At 35.5% G+C, this 19,347-nt stretch overlaps 1 protein-coding gene across 6 annotated transcripts in view; it reads left to right on the forward strand.

Annotated features, from left to right (window-relative positions):
* LOC128867898 (uncharacterized) overlaps window positions 1-19,347 on the forward strand; it is a 192,645-nt gene that overhangs the window by 141,567 nt on the left and 31,731 nt on the right. The window lies entirely within an intron of this gene.

Raw genomic sequence — 19,347 nt, forward strand, 5'->3', positions numbered from 1 at the left:
CGTACCGGTAGCGTAGAACCTACTGCCGTGGGCACGTTTTTGCACGGCCTTCTCAATTGCCTCAACCCGCGCTAAGATCATAAGGTGCCCAATGCCTGAGTTGAGTCATGCAACCATATAAGAGAGTATTCATATTTTCCTAGCTGTTGGTCCAAATTTTGAACTTCCCCTGTGTCTTAAGCATTTCACATTAATTTAAGCAATCACACTTGCGTAAATGGATTTGGATACTGAGCACAGCAAAGTAATGCCAGTGCTGTGCTCATTACCTTCAATTCAACTTTGTAGTGAAGATTTTAAAAGTTGCTCGAAAATTGCCAATTTTATATTCTGAGCTTCAAAAGCGTGGTCTGATGTTAATATTTGTAATAGTAACTCTCACACAAATACATATGCATATTCATTTATGCTTATATGTTAATTCGATGAAAGTGCTTTCACACAGGTTGCAAAGACTTTTCATTGTTGCAAGTATTAAAAATCTCTGCGCGTCTACGGCAGCTGCTGCATTTGTTTTTGTGTTTGTTTTCTATAAAGTCATACTGTTTTTTTGTTTGTTATCATTGTTTTATTATTAACACATTTTTTGTCTGTTGATTACTTTCCGCTACAAAGACCACTGCTGCTGCTACTGCTGCTATTGCTGCTCAGACGTTTATTGACATTTCTCCATTTCATTGTCACACATTGTAGGCACCCAATGATGCAGTTGCCACCACTGCACAAGCGGCAAGCAGGCATTACAATTATTTTTGCGGTGTGTGCCACTTCACAGTCGTCTACTGTTGTTGCTTTTGTTATTGCTGTTGCCATTGTTGTTGTTTACTTGCGTTGCTCTTATTACTGTTGGTGCTGCTGCTGTTGCATTGCTATTGCGGTTTTCGTTTGAGTCGGTAGCAATGGCAGTGACAATGACAATGGCAATGCACTTCACTTCAGAGGTATAGCTTTTTTCATTCATTTAAGTCTTCAGCTGGTGAATGCCACTTTTCGCACATTGTTGCATTATTACTTGCACACAAAGCTACTCAATTCTGTCGCGTTTACCGCAAGTTGATTTTTTAGTTATAAATTTAAAGTGTTTTTCCTTTGACTGGCATTAAATGACTCAGTCTTAGTAGGCAAGCGACAAGCCCTTCTTCGTTCAACGTTTCGTCCACTTTTCGTTGACTTGACTCTCTCTGTGGTAATGGAAATTGCAGACAGTATTGTTGCACCGCATGCAACTGAAACCTATTGTTGGCATCTCTAAAGGGTGTACGGCCTAGAATCTGTAATACTTTCTTAAGCTTTTGTCGAATGCGCGTGGTTGGCGAATTTTTTTAGGTGTCCGTGTCGATGCCTTCGTTCGTTGTTACAACCTTCTGGGCGTTTTAATCAATCACTGTCGTCACTTAGTTATTTCCTGTAGCACTAGATGAGTTGGAGGTGGAGGAGTCCTATTGTATGCAGCTGCACCGCTTCTTGTACTGCAACAAAGCACACAAATTTGGTTTTAAAATAAAAGTGCCGCAAATTTATGGAAATTAAAGTGTAAAGTTTTAATTGAATTCTCTTCACACTTCCTTTTTCACAAAATAATTGTTTCGCTGCCCAACGCATATTTTCTACACTTTTTCGAAAAGGGGGGATTTACTGATTTTAGCGCAACACATTGCAAATTTTGACTATTTATTTATATATTATTTAATTTTTTTACTTAATTTTTTGTTAATATTTTACTTAAATAAATAAAAATATAGTTGCTTCTACTGCTTTTTTAATTTAATTTTTTATTTTGCTTTTTTAATTTTTATTTTATTTGTCTTTTTTTTATTTTTTTATTTGATTTGTTTTTTTTGTTTTTGGTAAAAATATAGTTGCAACTACAACAAAAACCATGTAACTCACCGTTTCAAACTTTGTTGAAAATTGTAAGAAATTGAATCAATAATCATGAAAATTTAAATTTTTTTAAACAGCATTTTTGGTAAAATGCTGGGTATGCCGTTTAGTAGCCCGCTTATTTTTGGTATAAGTTGTGCGAATTTAAAGTGTCTCAAAATGCCCGTTGATTTTTGATATTTTTTTTTTTTGTGGACCGTGCTGCGCATTTTTTTACGGGCATTTCATGAATGAATGAATTTCATTCTTTTTATGTAGAGAAAATGCACAAAATCGGAAGCCAAAAACGTTGTACAAAAATCAATGAAAGTGAGCCACTTCAAAATTTTTCTAAAAATTCTAATTAAAAAATTCCAGTTGTTGATAAAAATACAATATTAATGAATGTTTCGAGTCATTATATATTTTTTAAATAATATAATATATTCTAATTTAAAAGCCTAGTAACTTAATATATATATGCGCCCACAATTTTGAGCCCATTCTCTCTAAGTCACATATTTCTTGTTAAGAGTTTATTAGTGCTTTGCATATTTGAGTGAATTGAAAGACATTTTTTTTATTGTGATGCATTTTTTTCGAATTTTTATGATCTTGAATAAAAATTCACTATGAGTATTCAGTTTTGTACACCATTTTCGGAATCAATTGAACAACTAACAGACAAATAATTCGAAGCAGTAAAATTTGAACTTTTGGAAAATACAAATTGAATAGAGAAAGTTGGTCAAAATCAATTATAAATTTTAAAAGTAATTAATTTTTCAATGATCATTCATTCATGATCACTTTCAAACATACGCTAATTAAATTTCTTATGACAACAAAATAGCTAACCCAATATAATGGCTGCTTGATTGTAGTTGCGCTTTCAGCTGGAAAAGGAGTTGCCATTTTCTTTTAAGAAGGACGCGTTCAGTATTCATTTTATATGTATTGTTTAATTAAATTTGTTTAATTAAATTTGTTTATTTACGTTTTTCCTTGGTTTTGTTTCATTTTATTTTATTATTTATTGAATTTTAATCAACTTTTGCTTCGTTTATTTATTTTATCTTTTTTAATTTAATTGAATGTTATTTTTACTTGCTTTACTTTGCTTAATTCTCATTATTTCATTTTCTTTTTTTTAATCAATTTTATTAAACTTGTATGAATTTGTTTACATTTTTGTTTTATTTTTATATTTTATTGTATTTTTATTTTACTTTACTTAGTTTTACTTTATTTCTTAATTCATTCATTCATTCAATTCATTTCGTTTAATTTTATTTTAATTAATTTTACTTCATTGTAACATATTTTATTTTACTTTGCTCCATTTTGTTATATTTCTTTTTTTGATGATAAATTTTATTGAGCTTATATTAATTTGATTTGATTTTTAGTTTACTTTCTTTTATTTTATTTTGTAATTTTTTTATTATACTATTTAAATTATTTTGTTTTATTTTGTTCCACTTTGTTTACTTTTATTTTATTTTATATTTCACTTTTATTTATTTTATTTTATTTTATTGTATTTTATTTTATTTTATTTTATTTTATTTTATTTTATTTTATTTTATTTTATTTTATTTTATTTTATTTTATTTTATTTTATTTTATTTTACTTTATTTTATTCCTTTATTCCTCCTAAAGTATATTTTATTTAAAAAATCTTATTGGGCTGGTATTAATGTAATGCATTTATTGTGTAGTTTACTATGTTTTATTTTTTTCTATTTAACTCGCAGTTATTTCAATATGCTATCGCTTATTTTATTGTATTTTTCTTTATTATTTATACTTTATTTATTTTTACTTTATTTTACTATTTGAATTTTTTATTTCATTTTATTTTACTTCATTTAAATAAAATTTTTTGTTTTATTTTAACTATATTTGCTTAATTAATTAAATCCCTTTTGAGCGCACTTTTCCATACACATGCATGTTGTGCTCCTTACAACTCCCGTGCAAATCTAATTATCAGCTCAACAGTCGCGAAAGGTCTTAGCATTGCCATTTATTTGTATATCCACCCCTTCGAAATCTCACATTCACACATTCATTATTATTTACATAAAACAATTGCATATGTATATATGCATTACACAATTTCCGTTTCAACTATCTGTATACAGTGCACTGGTCGCAAAGCACCTACACTCCCAAATATGCAAGCATGCAAAACCTTGCATATCCTGCGGCGCCATGTACAAAAGCATGCATAAATATTCAATTAACTACTTCACTGTATTAAACTTCATTCTCACACTCAAACTGTGAGTGTCTAACGAATGATGTCCGTCATCAGTAAATTTATTTACTGAGCTGAGCTGAGATGGCTCTACAACCTGCAAAACTCTTTCGTAGTAAGCACCTGCAGGCGATGAGTGTTGTCCCCGCAACTTAAACTTGCAGGCATGCGCACGCGTTGCCTACCATATTTATTCCATGTTTCCTGTGCTGATTATACTCAACTTTACTGTTGATAGGCACTTCTCAGGCGGCAGTTGTTGCATTGAATCTCGAATTAGTGTTTGGTGTTGCATTTCAGTATGGAAAATCCATTGCATGTTACGCTTTTGTTGCTGTTATTGTTATCGTTATTTCCGCGCATGCATAGCGACTATGTATGCACAAACAAGTGCATGATGCTTTGGTGTATTCAAATACATATATCTACAGATACACTCACACACAGTTCTACGAGTTTGCTTGTTTTCAAAATGAAAGCGTGTAAGTGACGCCATTTACAACTTTTCTTCTATCACTCACTCCCCTACAGTTTCGCAAACCATCTCATTTGCTCATTATTCACATAAATTGCCGTTGACGTAAATTATCAGTAATAAGGGTATCATTTTCCAGGTGAACGTATTTGTGTTCGTGTCAAGGGCGCATCGCCTAGAGGGTTAATTGGAAATAAGCTACTGCAGGCAACCAATAAGCTGCATATAATCGAGAATGCCTCTGCGAAAGAGCTTGGATAAGCGAATGCCATTTAAAAACAAAATTAACTTACGAATTCAATCATATCCCTCTTAAATAATATATTTATTCAGTAATCCTCTGATATCTGAGTAATATAAAAAATTCAACTTTCTCTTTTTACGAATTGTTTAGTTTGTTTACCACTCCATGGCTTATAGTTCGGAAATTTCACCGTGACTAGATGCTTTTGAGCTAAGTGGTCAACTACAATTGAATATTGTTTAGTACCTGAAAAGTAGGTTATGCTGCCCATTTTGGTATTAAGCTTCTGTGCATTTTTTGGGGAATAACTTCAGCAGTATTGCCAGCTTTTGTTCGAACTTTGACTTTGGCATTTCCATCGGTCTATCGTGGGTGGGACCGAATATCGCACTGATCCTAGACTTTATTATCAATAAAGCAATATATGCTTGGTTCTTCACAGCGAGCATACAGAGCATGCAGTTGTAATTCAGTCATTGCAATGCAATAGATGCGCATCCATATTACTTGCCTAGTATTTGTTTACATGTAAATAAGCGTCTTGCAAAAATATTTCTACTATTTGATTTGCATATTTGTTGCTTAATTCATTTTCGACGCTATTACGGCTCAGTTTTCTGAGCGACTCGAGTAATGTTATTCATACTTTTACTTTTTCTGATATGTTTGTGTACAGCTGCGCTCATAAAAACAGTACTACCTTTAATAAATAAGTAATAACTATCCTAGTGGTATTTTTCTAATTTATATTTAATTTAAAGCAACTTCGAAATAAAATTTTACTTTGATAAAGCGAAACCCTTTAACGTTGCTCTATTACAAAAAGTAAAGGTGGAGCGATCGCAAAAAGCAATATATTCATTTGGTGGACTGAAGATGAGGATGAAATAAATAAATAAAAGTACGAAACGAACTGAAATACGAATATTTTAGTAAAATAGCTGGTGTCCTCAGCTTCTCTGGCGTATAATTGTAGTACTTAATAGATTTAATACTTATAACGCACTTAAGATTATATTTTAAAAGAGAGGCAAGCAATTTCTGTTGACATGTTTGACAGTTGGCATTTTTTTTATTCAATGTACAATGCACTTTATAGTGTATTATTAAACAGTTTCAATAATTTTTGAATTAAAAATAAATTGGTCACAACCTCGTTCTCAATCATAGTCTGAGTTATCCTATTACTGAATTCATTTCTGCTATTATTTACCATTTGGGCCTTAGTAGATACATAGGTTGCAACGCTATGCACTAGTAATTTTAATTAAAGCTTCGTACTTCACTTTGAACACATTTTGTTTGACTACAAGAATAACATTTTTTATAATTTATTTTAAATAATTAATTTAAATTTTGCTTTATTGGGTGGCGCCGTCATACACTAAATATTTTATGTAAAGTTTTGTTCTTCCTTATGAAGACACTTTGTTTGATATGGCAAACCCACATAAAATTATTTTTTTATAGCTTATTTAAATGGCCTTCATTTCATACCAATGCTTTAATATTCAACTGAAGTTTGTGAAAAATTGTTATTTTTGCAAATAAAATTCAGATGGCAAAAGTGTCACAAAAATATTATATATATTTTTTTGGAATAGAGTTTTCTTAAAAATATTTAATAAATTACTTTTTTTTTACTACTGGAAGCCTCGCAGCTAATGTTGCTTGCTGAATATATGTTATGGATAAATAAATTCGTTTTTTTTTTAATAAAAAAGTTGGCAACTCTCAGCTAAAAAGTGGTACACGAACAACTCATGGGCTTTCTAACGGTGTAAAAACTTTAAAATCGGAGCAGTAGTTTCTGAGTGATACTTTTACGAAGGTATTTTTTACTTTTTATGTACGAATCATCATAGTCATTAATTTTAGGGCAACAACCTGGTCCGAGTCTTGGCTTGCTGTAACATTTGTCTCCAGTTCAAATTACCCCTCGCTTGAGTTCTCCAACAAAGTATACCAAATAGCTCAGCCCCCTATCTACGTCATCCAAGCATCGGAGTTTTGATCTTCCGCATACGAATACATATTCGCGGTTTCAAATATCAATACGAAAGAGCCTGCTAGCACAAAAACTATTAATATTTAGTTAAAATAATTCTGTTAAAATAATCTCTGTTCTCTTCAATGGCATGAGCGCCTGGGCAATATGACTCTCATCAAAGTATTTATATGAATTTGATCACGCCAATTCGTAATTCGTTGGCCACTACATTTAACCTCTATATTTGCATATATAATTTGCTCGTACACCTCTGTTATCAGGTGTTTGGCCGAGCTCCTCTTCCAATTTGAGATGTGCGCCTTGATGTTCTCCCACAAGTAGTGAGACCTACAATTTTACGCCGTCTCCGAATGGCAATTGATTTTTTTAAGTGGAGCCATCATTTGCCTTTGCCTGCCGAAAAAAAATGTCCTGTAAATTTTCTGCAATATTCTGAAAAAATCACAAAGCACTTAACAACTCATTCAGCCAGGGCAGACGCTTCATTTAAAATATAGAAGTTAAGCTTTCCTTTTGGTGGATCAAAACAGTCGATTATGCTTCCACACAGTTAACGTCCATAAAATATCTTTCGTGGAATAAGACGAGTTTTTTATGTCGAATAATGGTGACGCCAGAGTGATTTAAAGTTTCTAGAATAACCCGCATAGTTAAAAATTTAAAATGAAGAAAGAAATTAATTTCCCAGCTTTGTGACTAATGATGAGCAAATGTTGAAATTCATTTATAGTGATTAAGGTAAATTGAAATTTGAAAATTTCTTTTAAAACTCTATCTTTAGTTTTATTAGCTCGCTAAAAAGGGCAGACAAATTTATACATTTGCCCTTTTGGCTTGCCTGTTCATCTCTTTTGAGCGCGCAACTGTACATATGTGCATATGTAGAAGTGCATAAAATGTATGAATGCTGAATCAGCTGCCACTTGTACATTGCGAAAAATTGTAATCCAATACATAAAAGGCATCTCACATAGCATTAAAAACATCACTGCTGTGTCCACATGCAATATTTTATTATCACTATAATTAAGTATGCATGTATTTATGCATGTGAATATACAAGTTTTCCACAAACTTTTCTCCAGCTTCTACCATATTGTGATGGCAACTACCTCACTAATAATAATAATAATACTAAACGTAGCTTTACAAATTGTGCAGTGAATTAGTGACAGGTTGTTGGCTGCAGTTTTCAGTGCAGTTTTCAGTCACGGCACCTTTGCTTTATGCATATTTATGCAAGGTGGCGCCCAATTAATCACTCTATCGCAATATTTATAATTTTTGCAAATGGCGTGGTATGTCAATCATATTTGACACTTGTGAACTGCTGGACAGCTGCAGGATACAAAAAGACAAGCAATGAAGCGCGTAAAAGTCATATGAAAGATTTTCAGCACACAAAATATTTTTTTTTTATATTTAGTAAAAAAGTTATACCAAAACAAAATTTGATGATTAATTTTGCGCCACCTTGTTTGTATGTATTTCTATATAATTTTGCAAATCTTCATACTTACAAGTACACTACCGGTTGTTGTTGTTGTTGTAGCAGTATCTTCGCCCTGTCAGTGTAGTGTAAATTACCGGTCGTCTTCGTCTAGCTCATCTAACGGTAGGCCCAGGAAACTGGCAGTTTCGACGGGTTGGGTCCAGAGGGAGAGAGGTGTTAGATGAGTGGGTTTGATGGGGCATGTGAAGAGGTGGTTAGTGTCGTGCGGGGTACCTTCACATGCAGGACATATGTTTAGTATGTCGGGGTCGATTCTGGATAGGTAGGAGTTTAACCTGCTACAATATCCAGAACGTAGTTGTGCCAAGATTACGCGGGACTCTCGAGGAAGCTGGAGCTCTTCGTCTGCGATAGGTGGTGGTTGGACTCCGATTACGGCATTCGGGGGTCGGGAGCTTAGGAAGGTGGTAAGTGTCTCCCGATGAATGTCGTTAATAGCCTGTCTGTATACTGTCCGATCCTGGAGAGGTCTGTCCGTTTTGTCCTGGATCTCGTCCACGTAGTTGAGGAAGTGTCTCCTGATGTGCCTGCGAGGTGGCTCAGGCTCGAGCAGGTGTCTGCATGGGTGAGGCCTACGGTGACACCCAAGCAGAAACTGCTTGCCGAGCATTTTGTTATGCTCCTTAACCGGGAGCATGTGCGCCTCGTCATGTAAATGGTGGATAGGGGGCATCAGGAGACATCCTGTCGCGGTCCTGATGGCAGTATTCTGGCAGGTCTGAAGCTTCGTCCACTGCGTATCACTGGTTCCAGGCGACCAGACAGGCGCGGCATAGTTCAGAACCGGTCGGCCTATTGCTTTGAAAGTCGACAGCAACATTTCTTTGTCTTTGCCCCAAGTGCTGCCGGCAAGCGACTTGAGGACCTTGTTGCGATTCTGTACTCTCGTTGCAATAGCGGTTGTGTGCGCCGAAAAGGAGAGCAAGCTGTCAAAGGTGACTCCCAAAATTCTGGGGTTGTTTATCGTCGGAATTGGGGTATCGTCGACGTGTACCTGAAGTGGCAGCTTGACCTCCTTTGTCCAGGTGGTAAATAGGGTCGCCGTGGATTTAGTGGGAGAAAGTTTTAAGTTTCTCGCAGTGAAGAAGCGAGAAAGGCTGGCGAGGTAGTCGTTTACTTTTGAGCATAGGCCATCAATGTCATTGCCCGACGCCATTATCGTGCAGTCGTCGGCATATGAGACCAGTGCGACTCCCTCTGGTGGCTGGGGGAGTTTCGAAATATAGAAATTAAAAAGCAAGGGTGAAAGGACACCACCCTGCGGTACTCCTTGCTTTATTTTTCTCTGTTTTGAGGTTTGGTCTCGAAATACTACCGACGAGTGACGACCACTCAGGTAGTTCGCGGTCCACCTCTTCAGCCCTGGCGGGAGTGTCGACTGTAAAATGTCATCTAGTAGCGTGGCGTGGCTGACTGTGTCGAAAGCCTTTTGTAGGTCCAACGCTACTAGGACAGTCCTCTCGCAGGGGCGGTTTTGGTTAAGGCCGCGGTTTACCTGGGTGTTTATGACGGTGAGTGCCGTGGTGGTACTGTGCACTCTACGGAAGCCATGCTGGTGTGGGGCTGGAGTCAGGTGTTGAGTGAGGAGTGGGAGTAGAAGGGCCTCAAGTGTCTTCACTACTGGGGAAAGGAGAGTTATCGGACGATAAGACTCCCCTTGGTTGGCGGGTTTCCCAGGCTTCAGCAGTGGGACCACTCTCCCTAATTTCCACTTATCAGGAATGATGAGAGTGGCCATAGACAGGTTGAAGACCTTTGTGAGATATTCTACTCCCAATGGACCCAGCTTTTTCAGCATCAGCATGTTTAGTCCGTCGGGGCCAATGGCTTTTGATGGTTTCATGTGTTTGATGGCCCCCTGAACCTCGTCGCTGGTGAAAGCAAGCGGTGCACTGTTGTAGGGCAGTTTGCGCAGCCGTCTGGTGGCACAACGTTTAGATCTGTCGACCGGAGGATGCAATATAAATTGCCGGCTAAAATAGCATCTCTTCGGGTCCGACGAAGTACGACCGTTGAAGGTTATATCCATCTTGTCGTTGTGCTTCGTCGGGTTCGACAGGGACCTTACGGTGGACCAGAGCTTGCTCACACCAGAGGTGAAGTTACAGGACTTCAGATGCTCTACCCATTTGGTCCGCTTATGTTGGGTGACCAGTTGCCGGATCTCCAAATTGAGATCCTTTATACGAGGATCCCCGGGATCGGCCTGGCGTAGACGGTCACGCTCGTTTGCCATAACGGATGCTTCGGCTGGGAAATTGGGACGTAATTCCCGGATCCGTCCAGCAGGTATGAAGCGAGCCGCGGGGGCTGTAATCGCCTTGCGGAGTGCGCGTTCGCCTGCGCGCACATCGGTGGGAGTGGGTAGGGCTGCGAAGATGTTCTCAGTAAATTCCGCGAATCTGGTCCAATCAGCTTTGTTAAAGTTGATATATGACCGGTGATCCGCGGAAACAAAATCGGCGGGTCTCTCGATCGAGATGATAATGGGCAAGTGGTCTGATGCAAGCGATAGCATAGGTCGCCAGGTTATGCTATTTATCAGTCCAGCGCTAGCAATTGTTATGTCAGGCGAGCTGCTACAATTGCCCACTACCCTAGTGGGGGCGTCGTCGTTTACAGTGCTGAACGTCGAATCGTCTATCTGCTCTGCCAATAGCTGTCCCCTACGATCATTTGGCAGGCTTGAATGCCAAAGATCGTGATGCGCGTTAAAGTCACCTACTACCAATCGGTTTTCTCCCCTGATGAGCGCACCAATATCGGGGAGATATCCTGCCGGGCAGCAGGTGACAGGGGGTATATAAATATTGTAAATTTCGAGCTCGGCATCGCCTGACCGGACAGCTATACCTTGACGTTCTAAGGTGCTGTCCCTGCGGTCGATGCCTTCATCAATAAGACGATACTGCACTGAATGGTGTACTATGAACGCTAGGCCACCACCGTTGTCTCGCTCGCGGTCCTTTCGGTGCACGTTATAGCCGTCCCTGGTAATCAGGGGGGAGCCAGCGTGCAGTTTTGTCTCTTGGACCGCAGCTATCTTAATTCCGAGCCGACTCATGAAGTCGACTATCTCGTCAATCTTACTCGTTAGTCCGTTGCAGTTCAGTTGCAAAAGCTTGAAGCTTCGCGGGAGGGTCGTCGTAATTCGGGGGGTGAGGGATGCGTGATGTTGTCTGCGTTGGTCCTGCTGTGCGGTCCGCAAAATGGGGAGTGGCCTGATGTTGTCGGGTAGCCGCGCCACGGTGGGCGGTTGCGGGTGCAGAGCTCTGCAGCAGGGGGCAACGTAGTCGCGTGTCCACTCACGGGTGGTGTGCAGGCCGGAGCACCTCCGAAAGTGACACCAGCCACTGCAAGAACTGCATTGGACAGTTGTCAGGTTCCGAGGTACTACGGTCTGGCACACGGAGCAGACTGTGCGGGGGACCAAGAGCTGCTGGTTTGTCCCCGCACTGGGGTAGGAGCAGGAGGGTTGTGGGTTGGAGAGGGAGTCGTGTTGCTCTTGGGGGCTCCTGGCCGTTGAGGTGTTGTTAGTGGCGGCAGTGTGATGTGCCGGCACTGAGGGCAGTGTCGCCGTAGAGGCGGTGACCGCCTGTGGGCGGGAGCAACACGTGGCCACATACCTTGTGGACCACTCCCTGTAAGTCTTAAGGCCTGAACAGGTCTTAAGATGGCACCACCCGTTGCACTGGTTACACCTAACCGAGGTGGAGTTCGGGTGGAGCCGCTTGTGGCAAATGCAGCAGTAAAATACTTCAGGTCCGGGGTTGGGTTCGACGCCAGCCCGGAAGAGAAGTATTTGGAGCAAACTGGCTGCAATGAGTTGCTCCTGTGACGAAAGGTTTAGGGTAAAATACGGTGCACTAGACAGGGCTAGTGTACTGGGGCGGCAGCCCTTGGTCGGGAATAAAAACCCGAGTCATTCCGGTAACGTAGAACCGGCTGCCATGGGAATGTATGTACATTGGCGCGCACTTATACATACACACAAATAGCATTGCAGGAACTAAGTTTTCAGATTCATTCCAGTTGACTATTTAGATGCAAAGGGAAATGTGACATATATTTATTATAAAAATACGTTCATCAAAAATAATATTAGTTTGGGGAAAAAGAAATTCATAATTTTTCCGTAAAATTTTTGCGCAAATGGCTTAAACTGTGCGATGGTCGATCTGCAGCCCCTGTACTATTCTATGACTACAAACGTACCCGTCAACTTCGATTATTTCTGTGATTTTATCGACACTGTGGATATTATCGACATTTTCTTTAACATCAAAAATGCCTAAATGAAGGCATGGAACCATTCACAATTTCAGCGATCTGACTTGCATTTTCGCCTTTATCAAAGAAAAACTGTAAAGTGTACCGAATTCTCTCTTTGTTGACTTCCATTGTTAACACCCTGTAACTCACAACTGAGTGGAACAAACAAAAAACAGGAAAAGAAATTTTTTAGTATGAAATGTCACCTGACAACAAACATAAACTTTAAGTTGTTTCAGCGATACTTTACGAGATATCGATCACCACAGCCATCTTTTGTTTAAACTAATATTTAAAAAATGTTTGCCAAACATATTTAAAAATTATGAAAAATCTGTTTAGAAAAACTCCAAGTAAAAAACGAAAGAAAAAGCAAAAACCAGAAATGAACTGACATATATTTAAAAATGTATTATTGTAGTTTTTGACACCTTTTGGCATAGTAGCTATGTAAATATTGCGAAAACTAAGCGGCCGCCGTAGCCGAATGGGCTGGTGCGTGATTACCATTCGGAATTCACAGCGAGAACGTCGGTTCGAATCTCGGTGAAACACAAAAATTAAGAAAAACATTTTTCTAATAGCGGTCGCCCATCGGCAGGCAATGGCAAACCTCTAAGTGTATTTTTGCCATGAAAAAGCTCTTCATAAAAATATCTGCCGTTCGGAGTCGGCTTGAAACTGTAGGTCCCTCCATTTGTGGAACAACATCAAGACGCACACCACAAATAGGAGGAGGAGCTCGGCCAAACACCCAAGAATGGTGTACGCGCCAATTACATATATAAGCATTTCTCAAATACCAAAAACAAAAAAACCAACAACTGTGAGTCTTAAAGATTGAACGCGATCGTATAAATATCAATTCGGTCTTAGCAATTATGTCTGAACCTAGCAAGGCTTTGCCATCTTAGACGATCTTTCTCTTACTTTAATATTTCTGTATCCGAGAACCTAGCCAAACATAACTTTTAAGAAGTTCAGTTGTGACCCAAGTAGCAACCTCTTAATGGATTTCGTCATCTAGAATAAACGATTATATGCACTTTCTATTGCGTAAAAACACATATTTAGAAAATTAATTCTTTATTTATTTCTAATACAAAAAGGAAGAATATGCATATAAACGAAAAAATCGATTTTAATCATACGCGCCGCCATCCCCAGTTCTCTCTAAGAAATACACATTTCGCTTTCAATCAAAAACTGTTGTCGTTCATCTTTTATCAGCACAACAAAATATGAATAAAAAAATAAATAATCTAGTATTTTTTATTTAACTATGAAAGAGGTTTTCAACACACACATACAAGTCTGCATAACTCATACAGAGGCTCTGCGTAAAATACTTAATATGCTACAATAAAGCCTCTCGCTACATGGTTTTTATAACGACAGATAGCATCGGAAGCTTGATAGCATCGACCATGATTGAAATGCTAGTAGAGATATGAAAATAGTGAATGAGTCATTGAGAATGGTGAGCGTTGTAAACCCATATGTACTCGTATATATTATTTAAATGTATGCGAGGCGCCTAAAAGTATGATAGAAAGCAAAAATACCCATATTTTTTGGTAGGCATTCTGGTGGAGGCACCTGAGTTAAATGGTTGCTTACTAAATAATTTCTTTGGAGAATCTGTGCTGCCTAATACGTCACAATACGGGCATTCTTAAATATTAGCAAGTGCTTAGCACAGCGGTCGTTATACAACCCCAACATCACCTCAGGTCACGATTTCCATTTTTATGACCAGGCATTAAATACACGATACAGATTTTATTGTCGCGTCACTGGTTCGCTCATCGATTTGCTGACTTACGAAATTTATTAGATATATATTTACTGCTAGGCAAAAATGGTCACAAATTGTTTACTTTCTGTTTTTATTTTTATGGTTTTTGTTTTCTTTTTTCTTGAGTTTTATTAAGCGAAACTGCTGCTTTAAGTGGTGTCGGCACCTAAAAGTGTGCGTTAGTTAGTTGGAACGGAATGCATAAGAGGTCTAATGTCAAAGTGGTTAAAAAAACGTAAAATATAATAAAAAAAATTGTGTTTCTAAATAGAAGAAAATACATTAAAATGAACTAGGGAAACAAATTTAAAATAAAATAATTCTTAAAAAATATAAAAGCCTACAATAAATAACGTAAAATAAAATTTTAAAATATGTAAAATTAAATAAAATGATATCAAATTAAGTAAAATAAATTAAATAAAGCTAAAACAAAAAAAAAAATAAAAAATAAATATATTATATAAAAAAATGTAAAATCAAATAAAATATAAAGTAAAGTTTAAAAAAATTAGCAAAAAACTTAAAAAATTAAAAAAAACTAGAATAAAATAAAAAGAAAAAATCAAATTTATTTAAAAACTGAGATATAGTAAAATAAAATCTAAAATTAAATAAATAAAAGGAGGAAAATTTTAAATAAAAATACACTACAATAAACTAAAAGAAAAATCAAAAATTTAAAAATGAAAATAAAATAAAATAAAAGCGTATGTAAAAAGCAAAGTATATAAAGTAAAATAAGATTTAAAAAATATATAAAATCAAATAAATTGATGTTAAATGAAATAAAATAAATGCAATTAAGTTAGAAAAGGGCAAATTAAAATATAATATAATATAATTAATACAAAATAATTCATACGTAATAAAATATAAAATAAAAGAAACCTAATTAAACAAAAATCTTAAAAAACTAAAAATATTTCAAAAATAAAGTAAAGTAAATAAAATTAAATAAATAAATATAAAAACAAATTCAAATAAAAAATACAACACAATAAACTAAAATAAATAAAAAGTTAAATAAAAGCGTGCATAAAAAATAAAATACATAAAGTAAAATAAAATTAATAAATAAAATGATATTAAATGAAATAATATATGAAATTGAACTAAAACAAAAAAGTTATAAACATTAAAAATATAAAATAAATAAGTAAAAGAAAATGGATGGTACTAAACTAAATTCAATAAAATTTAATTGAATTCACATAACTTAAGACAAGTTTAATTCAAATTAACACTAAAATTAAAATCAAAAATAAAATGAAAATCAGAATTTAAATTGAAATTATAATTCAAATTCAAATTCTTAATCAAATTCAAATTAATATTAAAATTAAAACTAGGATTAAGATAAAATTAAAAAAAGTAAAATTAAAAGCAAAACTAAAATAAAAAATAAAAGTAAAATTAAAATTAAAAACAAACCTTAAATAAAAAATAAACAACATAAAATAAATTTAAGTGTAAGTAAATTATTGACATAGTAAATGAAAAAAATATATAAATATTGGAAACTATAAAGAAGTGATGCGATAAATGTAAAGACACCCTTTATTTAGTGAATGAGTTTAGTGGAGTGAATCTCTAGTTGACGTAGGACTTTTAGTTTTAGTGTTAGATGAAGTGGTGGAAAACCATGTTGCGTAACTCACTTAAATGAATATGAGCATTTCCATCATGTCGCACGTGACAGTCGTACACATGCAAACTGAGAAAAATCGTTTTCTGAAACTTTTTTATTTTTTTGTTTTATCATTGGACTTAACTTATTTCTCTTAATTAATCCTATAATTGGTGGCAAAGTTGATTTTGGGCAATAACTCGTTTTCTCGATAATTGCAAAAAACGAAGGCATTCGCACGGGACAAGAGAGGAATTAGTTTTATCGGCCAACAATTCAAGTCGATATCAACGAACTTGAGACAATATTTCAATATCATTAATTTTTGAATATTGTGCATTGCTGTTTCTTAAACATGGTTGTGTTCTTACCTTAAAATTATATATACTTTATATTACATTTTAATCACTGTCGCATGGGCCATTTTGCTCTTATTAAAATGTTTTGACTTAACAAAAGGGTTCAGGGTATTTATTTTCACATAATAGCATCAAACTTAGCAAAAATGTATAGTATATGAAGTGGCGCAAAATTAATCACCCTATCGGAAGATTTATACTTTTTACGAATAGCATTATAGATCAATCATATTTGATAATTAGGAACTAGACAGCTGCAGTATACAAACAGATAAGCAATGGAGCAAGTAAAGGTCAAAGGATTTCCATCCCTCAAAATTTAAAAAATAAAAAAATTATGACTGATTTTGCGCCACCTTGTATTAAATAGAATAAACAAAAATGCATTTAAACAGAATGAACAAAAATAAATTTTATATAAAAATAGTATCAGAAATTTGTCGAAACGGGTTATGAATGCATAAATTAAAATTGGTTACATTAAATGTGATTATTTTCTTATGAAAATACGCTAAAACAAAGCATTCTTTTATTTTATCTTAATTTTTTTTAGTCTTTTCATATTTTTCCTGCGGTAGGCCTTCCATTGAAATGCCCTTAAACATACTGATATATTGCTTTCAAAGCATTTCAATGCATTTTATCAACTGTTCAAATATTCTTCAGTCACTTCGCTTTGCAAGAGACCCACTAAATTGCAGTTTTATCAGTTACAGTTTTTATCTAATCCACGTAATCTTCTACTTCAACAAAACCTATCACATAGAATACTGACAAAAGCAGCTTTCATTACACAGAAGGCCCTTACCTACCTACTTCCTTCTATTCATCTTCATTGCGACCTTGCTTTCTTAGCTCCAAGAATTTTTTATTGTTGTCAAGTCGTGCCAGTTCCCAAATCGAGCCATTACACAATGAAATTTATAAGTACATATGTGCATGTCTTTCCCGAAGCTATGAGCAATAAAAGTTTACCTAGAAGTAGAGAAAAAGCGAATAACAAAGGCACACATTATCATACAAGGATAAGAGTACGTGCATATAATATAAAGCAAAAACAAAAAGCAGTTATAATAAAAGTAATAAACAAAACAAGCAATCTAAGCAGCTTAAGTGTAGTAAATAATGCGAATAATCGCTCCGATTCACTTCAACGGCTTCTCATCGCCACCAACTAATCAACCTCAAACGCTGTCCTACAATAGTTTTAGCTTTTTTGCATAACCTGTCAGGCGCAGAGCATTGAGTGAATTGGCAGAGTCACAAGGGAGTAAAGGAGTAAGGAGTAAAGTCATGCTGGCTCAAATGGAATTGACCCATTTCTTGTAAGAATGCTGCTTTAGTCAGTCAATGAATAGTTGAACGCGAAGAAACAACAACAAAGATTCGCGTTTGAAAAGAGTCATGAAAAAGGTTGAAAAAAGGAAAAAGGTTGAACACGAAATTGAGGCGCGTCCACGCCACATTCAGTACTTGTATATGTATGTGTGTATGAATTATGTGACTGCCACTATTTATGTTAGTGGAGCCTTCAACAAAATCAAATCAAATAAAATAAAAGCAAAAGAGGCTGCAGAGTGGGGGTAGTAAAAGCTGAGAGGACTACAATAGAAGAGTGGAAAATCGAATAGAATACGGGAGAATCAAATTATGTCTCTAAGTAGTAGTAGATTGTGAGCCACTTTGAATTTGAAAATAATTACCGAACGGTTCACAATGTTTGTATGCATACATGTATACACTTGTACATACATACATAATCATGTAATATTCATGCTATTTGTAGAGTGTCCCCAAAGCACTCAAGATTTTTTATTTTTGTTTTTTATTCTTCTTTTGTGCCCTCAAACGTGTTAAGTGCTTTGGAAATGTGCACCGAAGTGTAGAACTGCTTATATATTATATATATATATATAAATAGGCACCCACATACATACATGCATACACGTGTAACGCTGTAACCAGGAATCACCTGCTGCTGCTGCTGCTGCCCATTGCCATTCCATTTTGTTTGCCTTCGGTTGACTTTATTGGATTTAAGTTCCGTTGAAAGGAAATTATACAAAATGCTGGAAATCGAAATCTGTATGTGTCGCTTAAGTGTAGTGATTTGCTCTGAGAATTGCATTGATAGTGAAAGGAAGCATATATCTTTTTAGTGGTAAATTTTTATGTAACAGCAAATGTAGGTGGCAGGTCGTCAGTTGAATAATTCACTTTTCTTATGCTTTTTATTGCTTTTTCATTCAATTTCTATGCTTCTGCTGCTGCTGTACTTACGTTGTCCTTTGACATTTATTGCAAATCGAGTTATGTATGTATGTATGTATTTTTCCTTCCCCGCTTCGATCGCTTCATCATAATAAAATTAATCATGCGCCCCATCATCGTCGGTTATGAAAGTTTGCGAGTCGCTATAAAGCGTGAATTTGGAATTGAAATGTTGCTTTATTTTATTTAATTTTCGCTCTTTTTAATCTCACTCACAATGTTTGTGGACATTTTTGTATATCTCTTTGTTTGCATTGTTTACTTTACAATTACAAACTTTTTACTCAAGAGTTTCTAGAAAAATTTCTGGTTGGAGTTTTATAGATCAAAGAATTTTGATATTATGAAGTGCAAGTTTCACGTAGATTATTTGCATTTAGCAGCTTTTGTTTTTATAATAATACTTTTAGAACTTTTTTTCTTATTTTTTTTTTTTTTGTTTTCTTTATTTAAATCAAAATGATACAACGCGCTTATTATTGTTGCAAAAGAGATTGTTTCCAACAGAATGTTAATTTCATATCATTGATTTCCGTTAGATACATAGTATGTATATACGTCGACACAAACCCACTTTCCGCTCCCCTGCGCTTATAAATTTTGTAATTTAATTTTTTAAATTTAATTTTAATTGATTTTCAATAAAA

The sequence above is a fragment of the Anastrepha ludens genome, chromosome 6 (genome assembly GCF_028408465.1).
Source record: "Anastrepha ludens isolate Willacy chromosome 6, idAnaLude1.1, whole genome shotgun sequence".
In the NCBI taxonomy this organism is placed as follows: domain Eukaryota; kingdom Metazoa; phylum Arthropoda; class Insecta; order Diptera; family Tephritidae; genus Anastrepha; species Anastrepha ludens.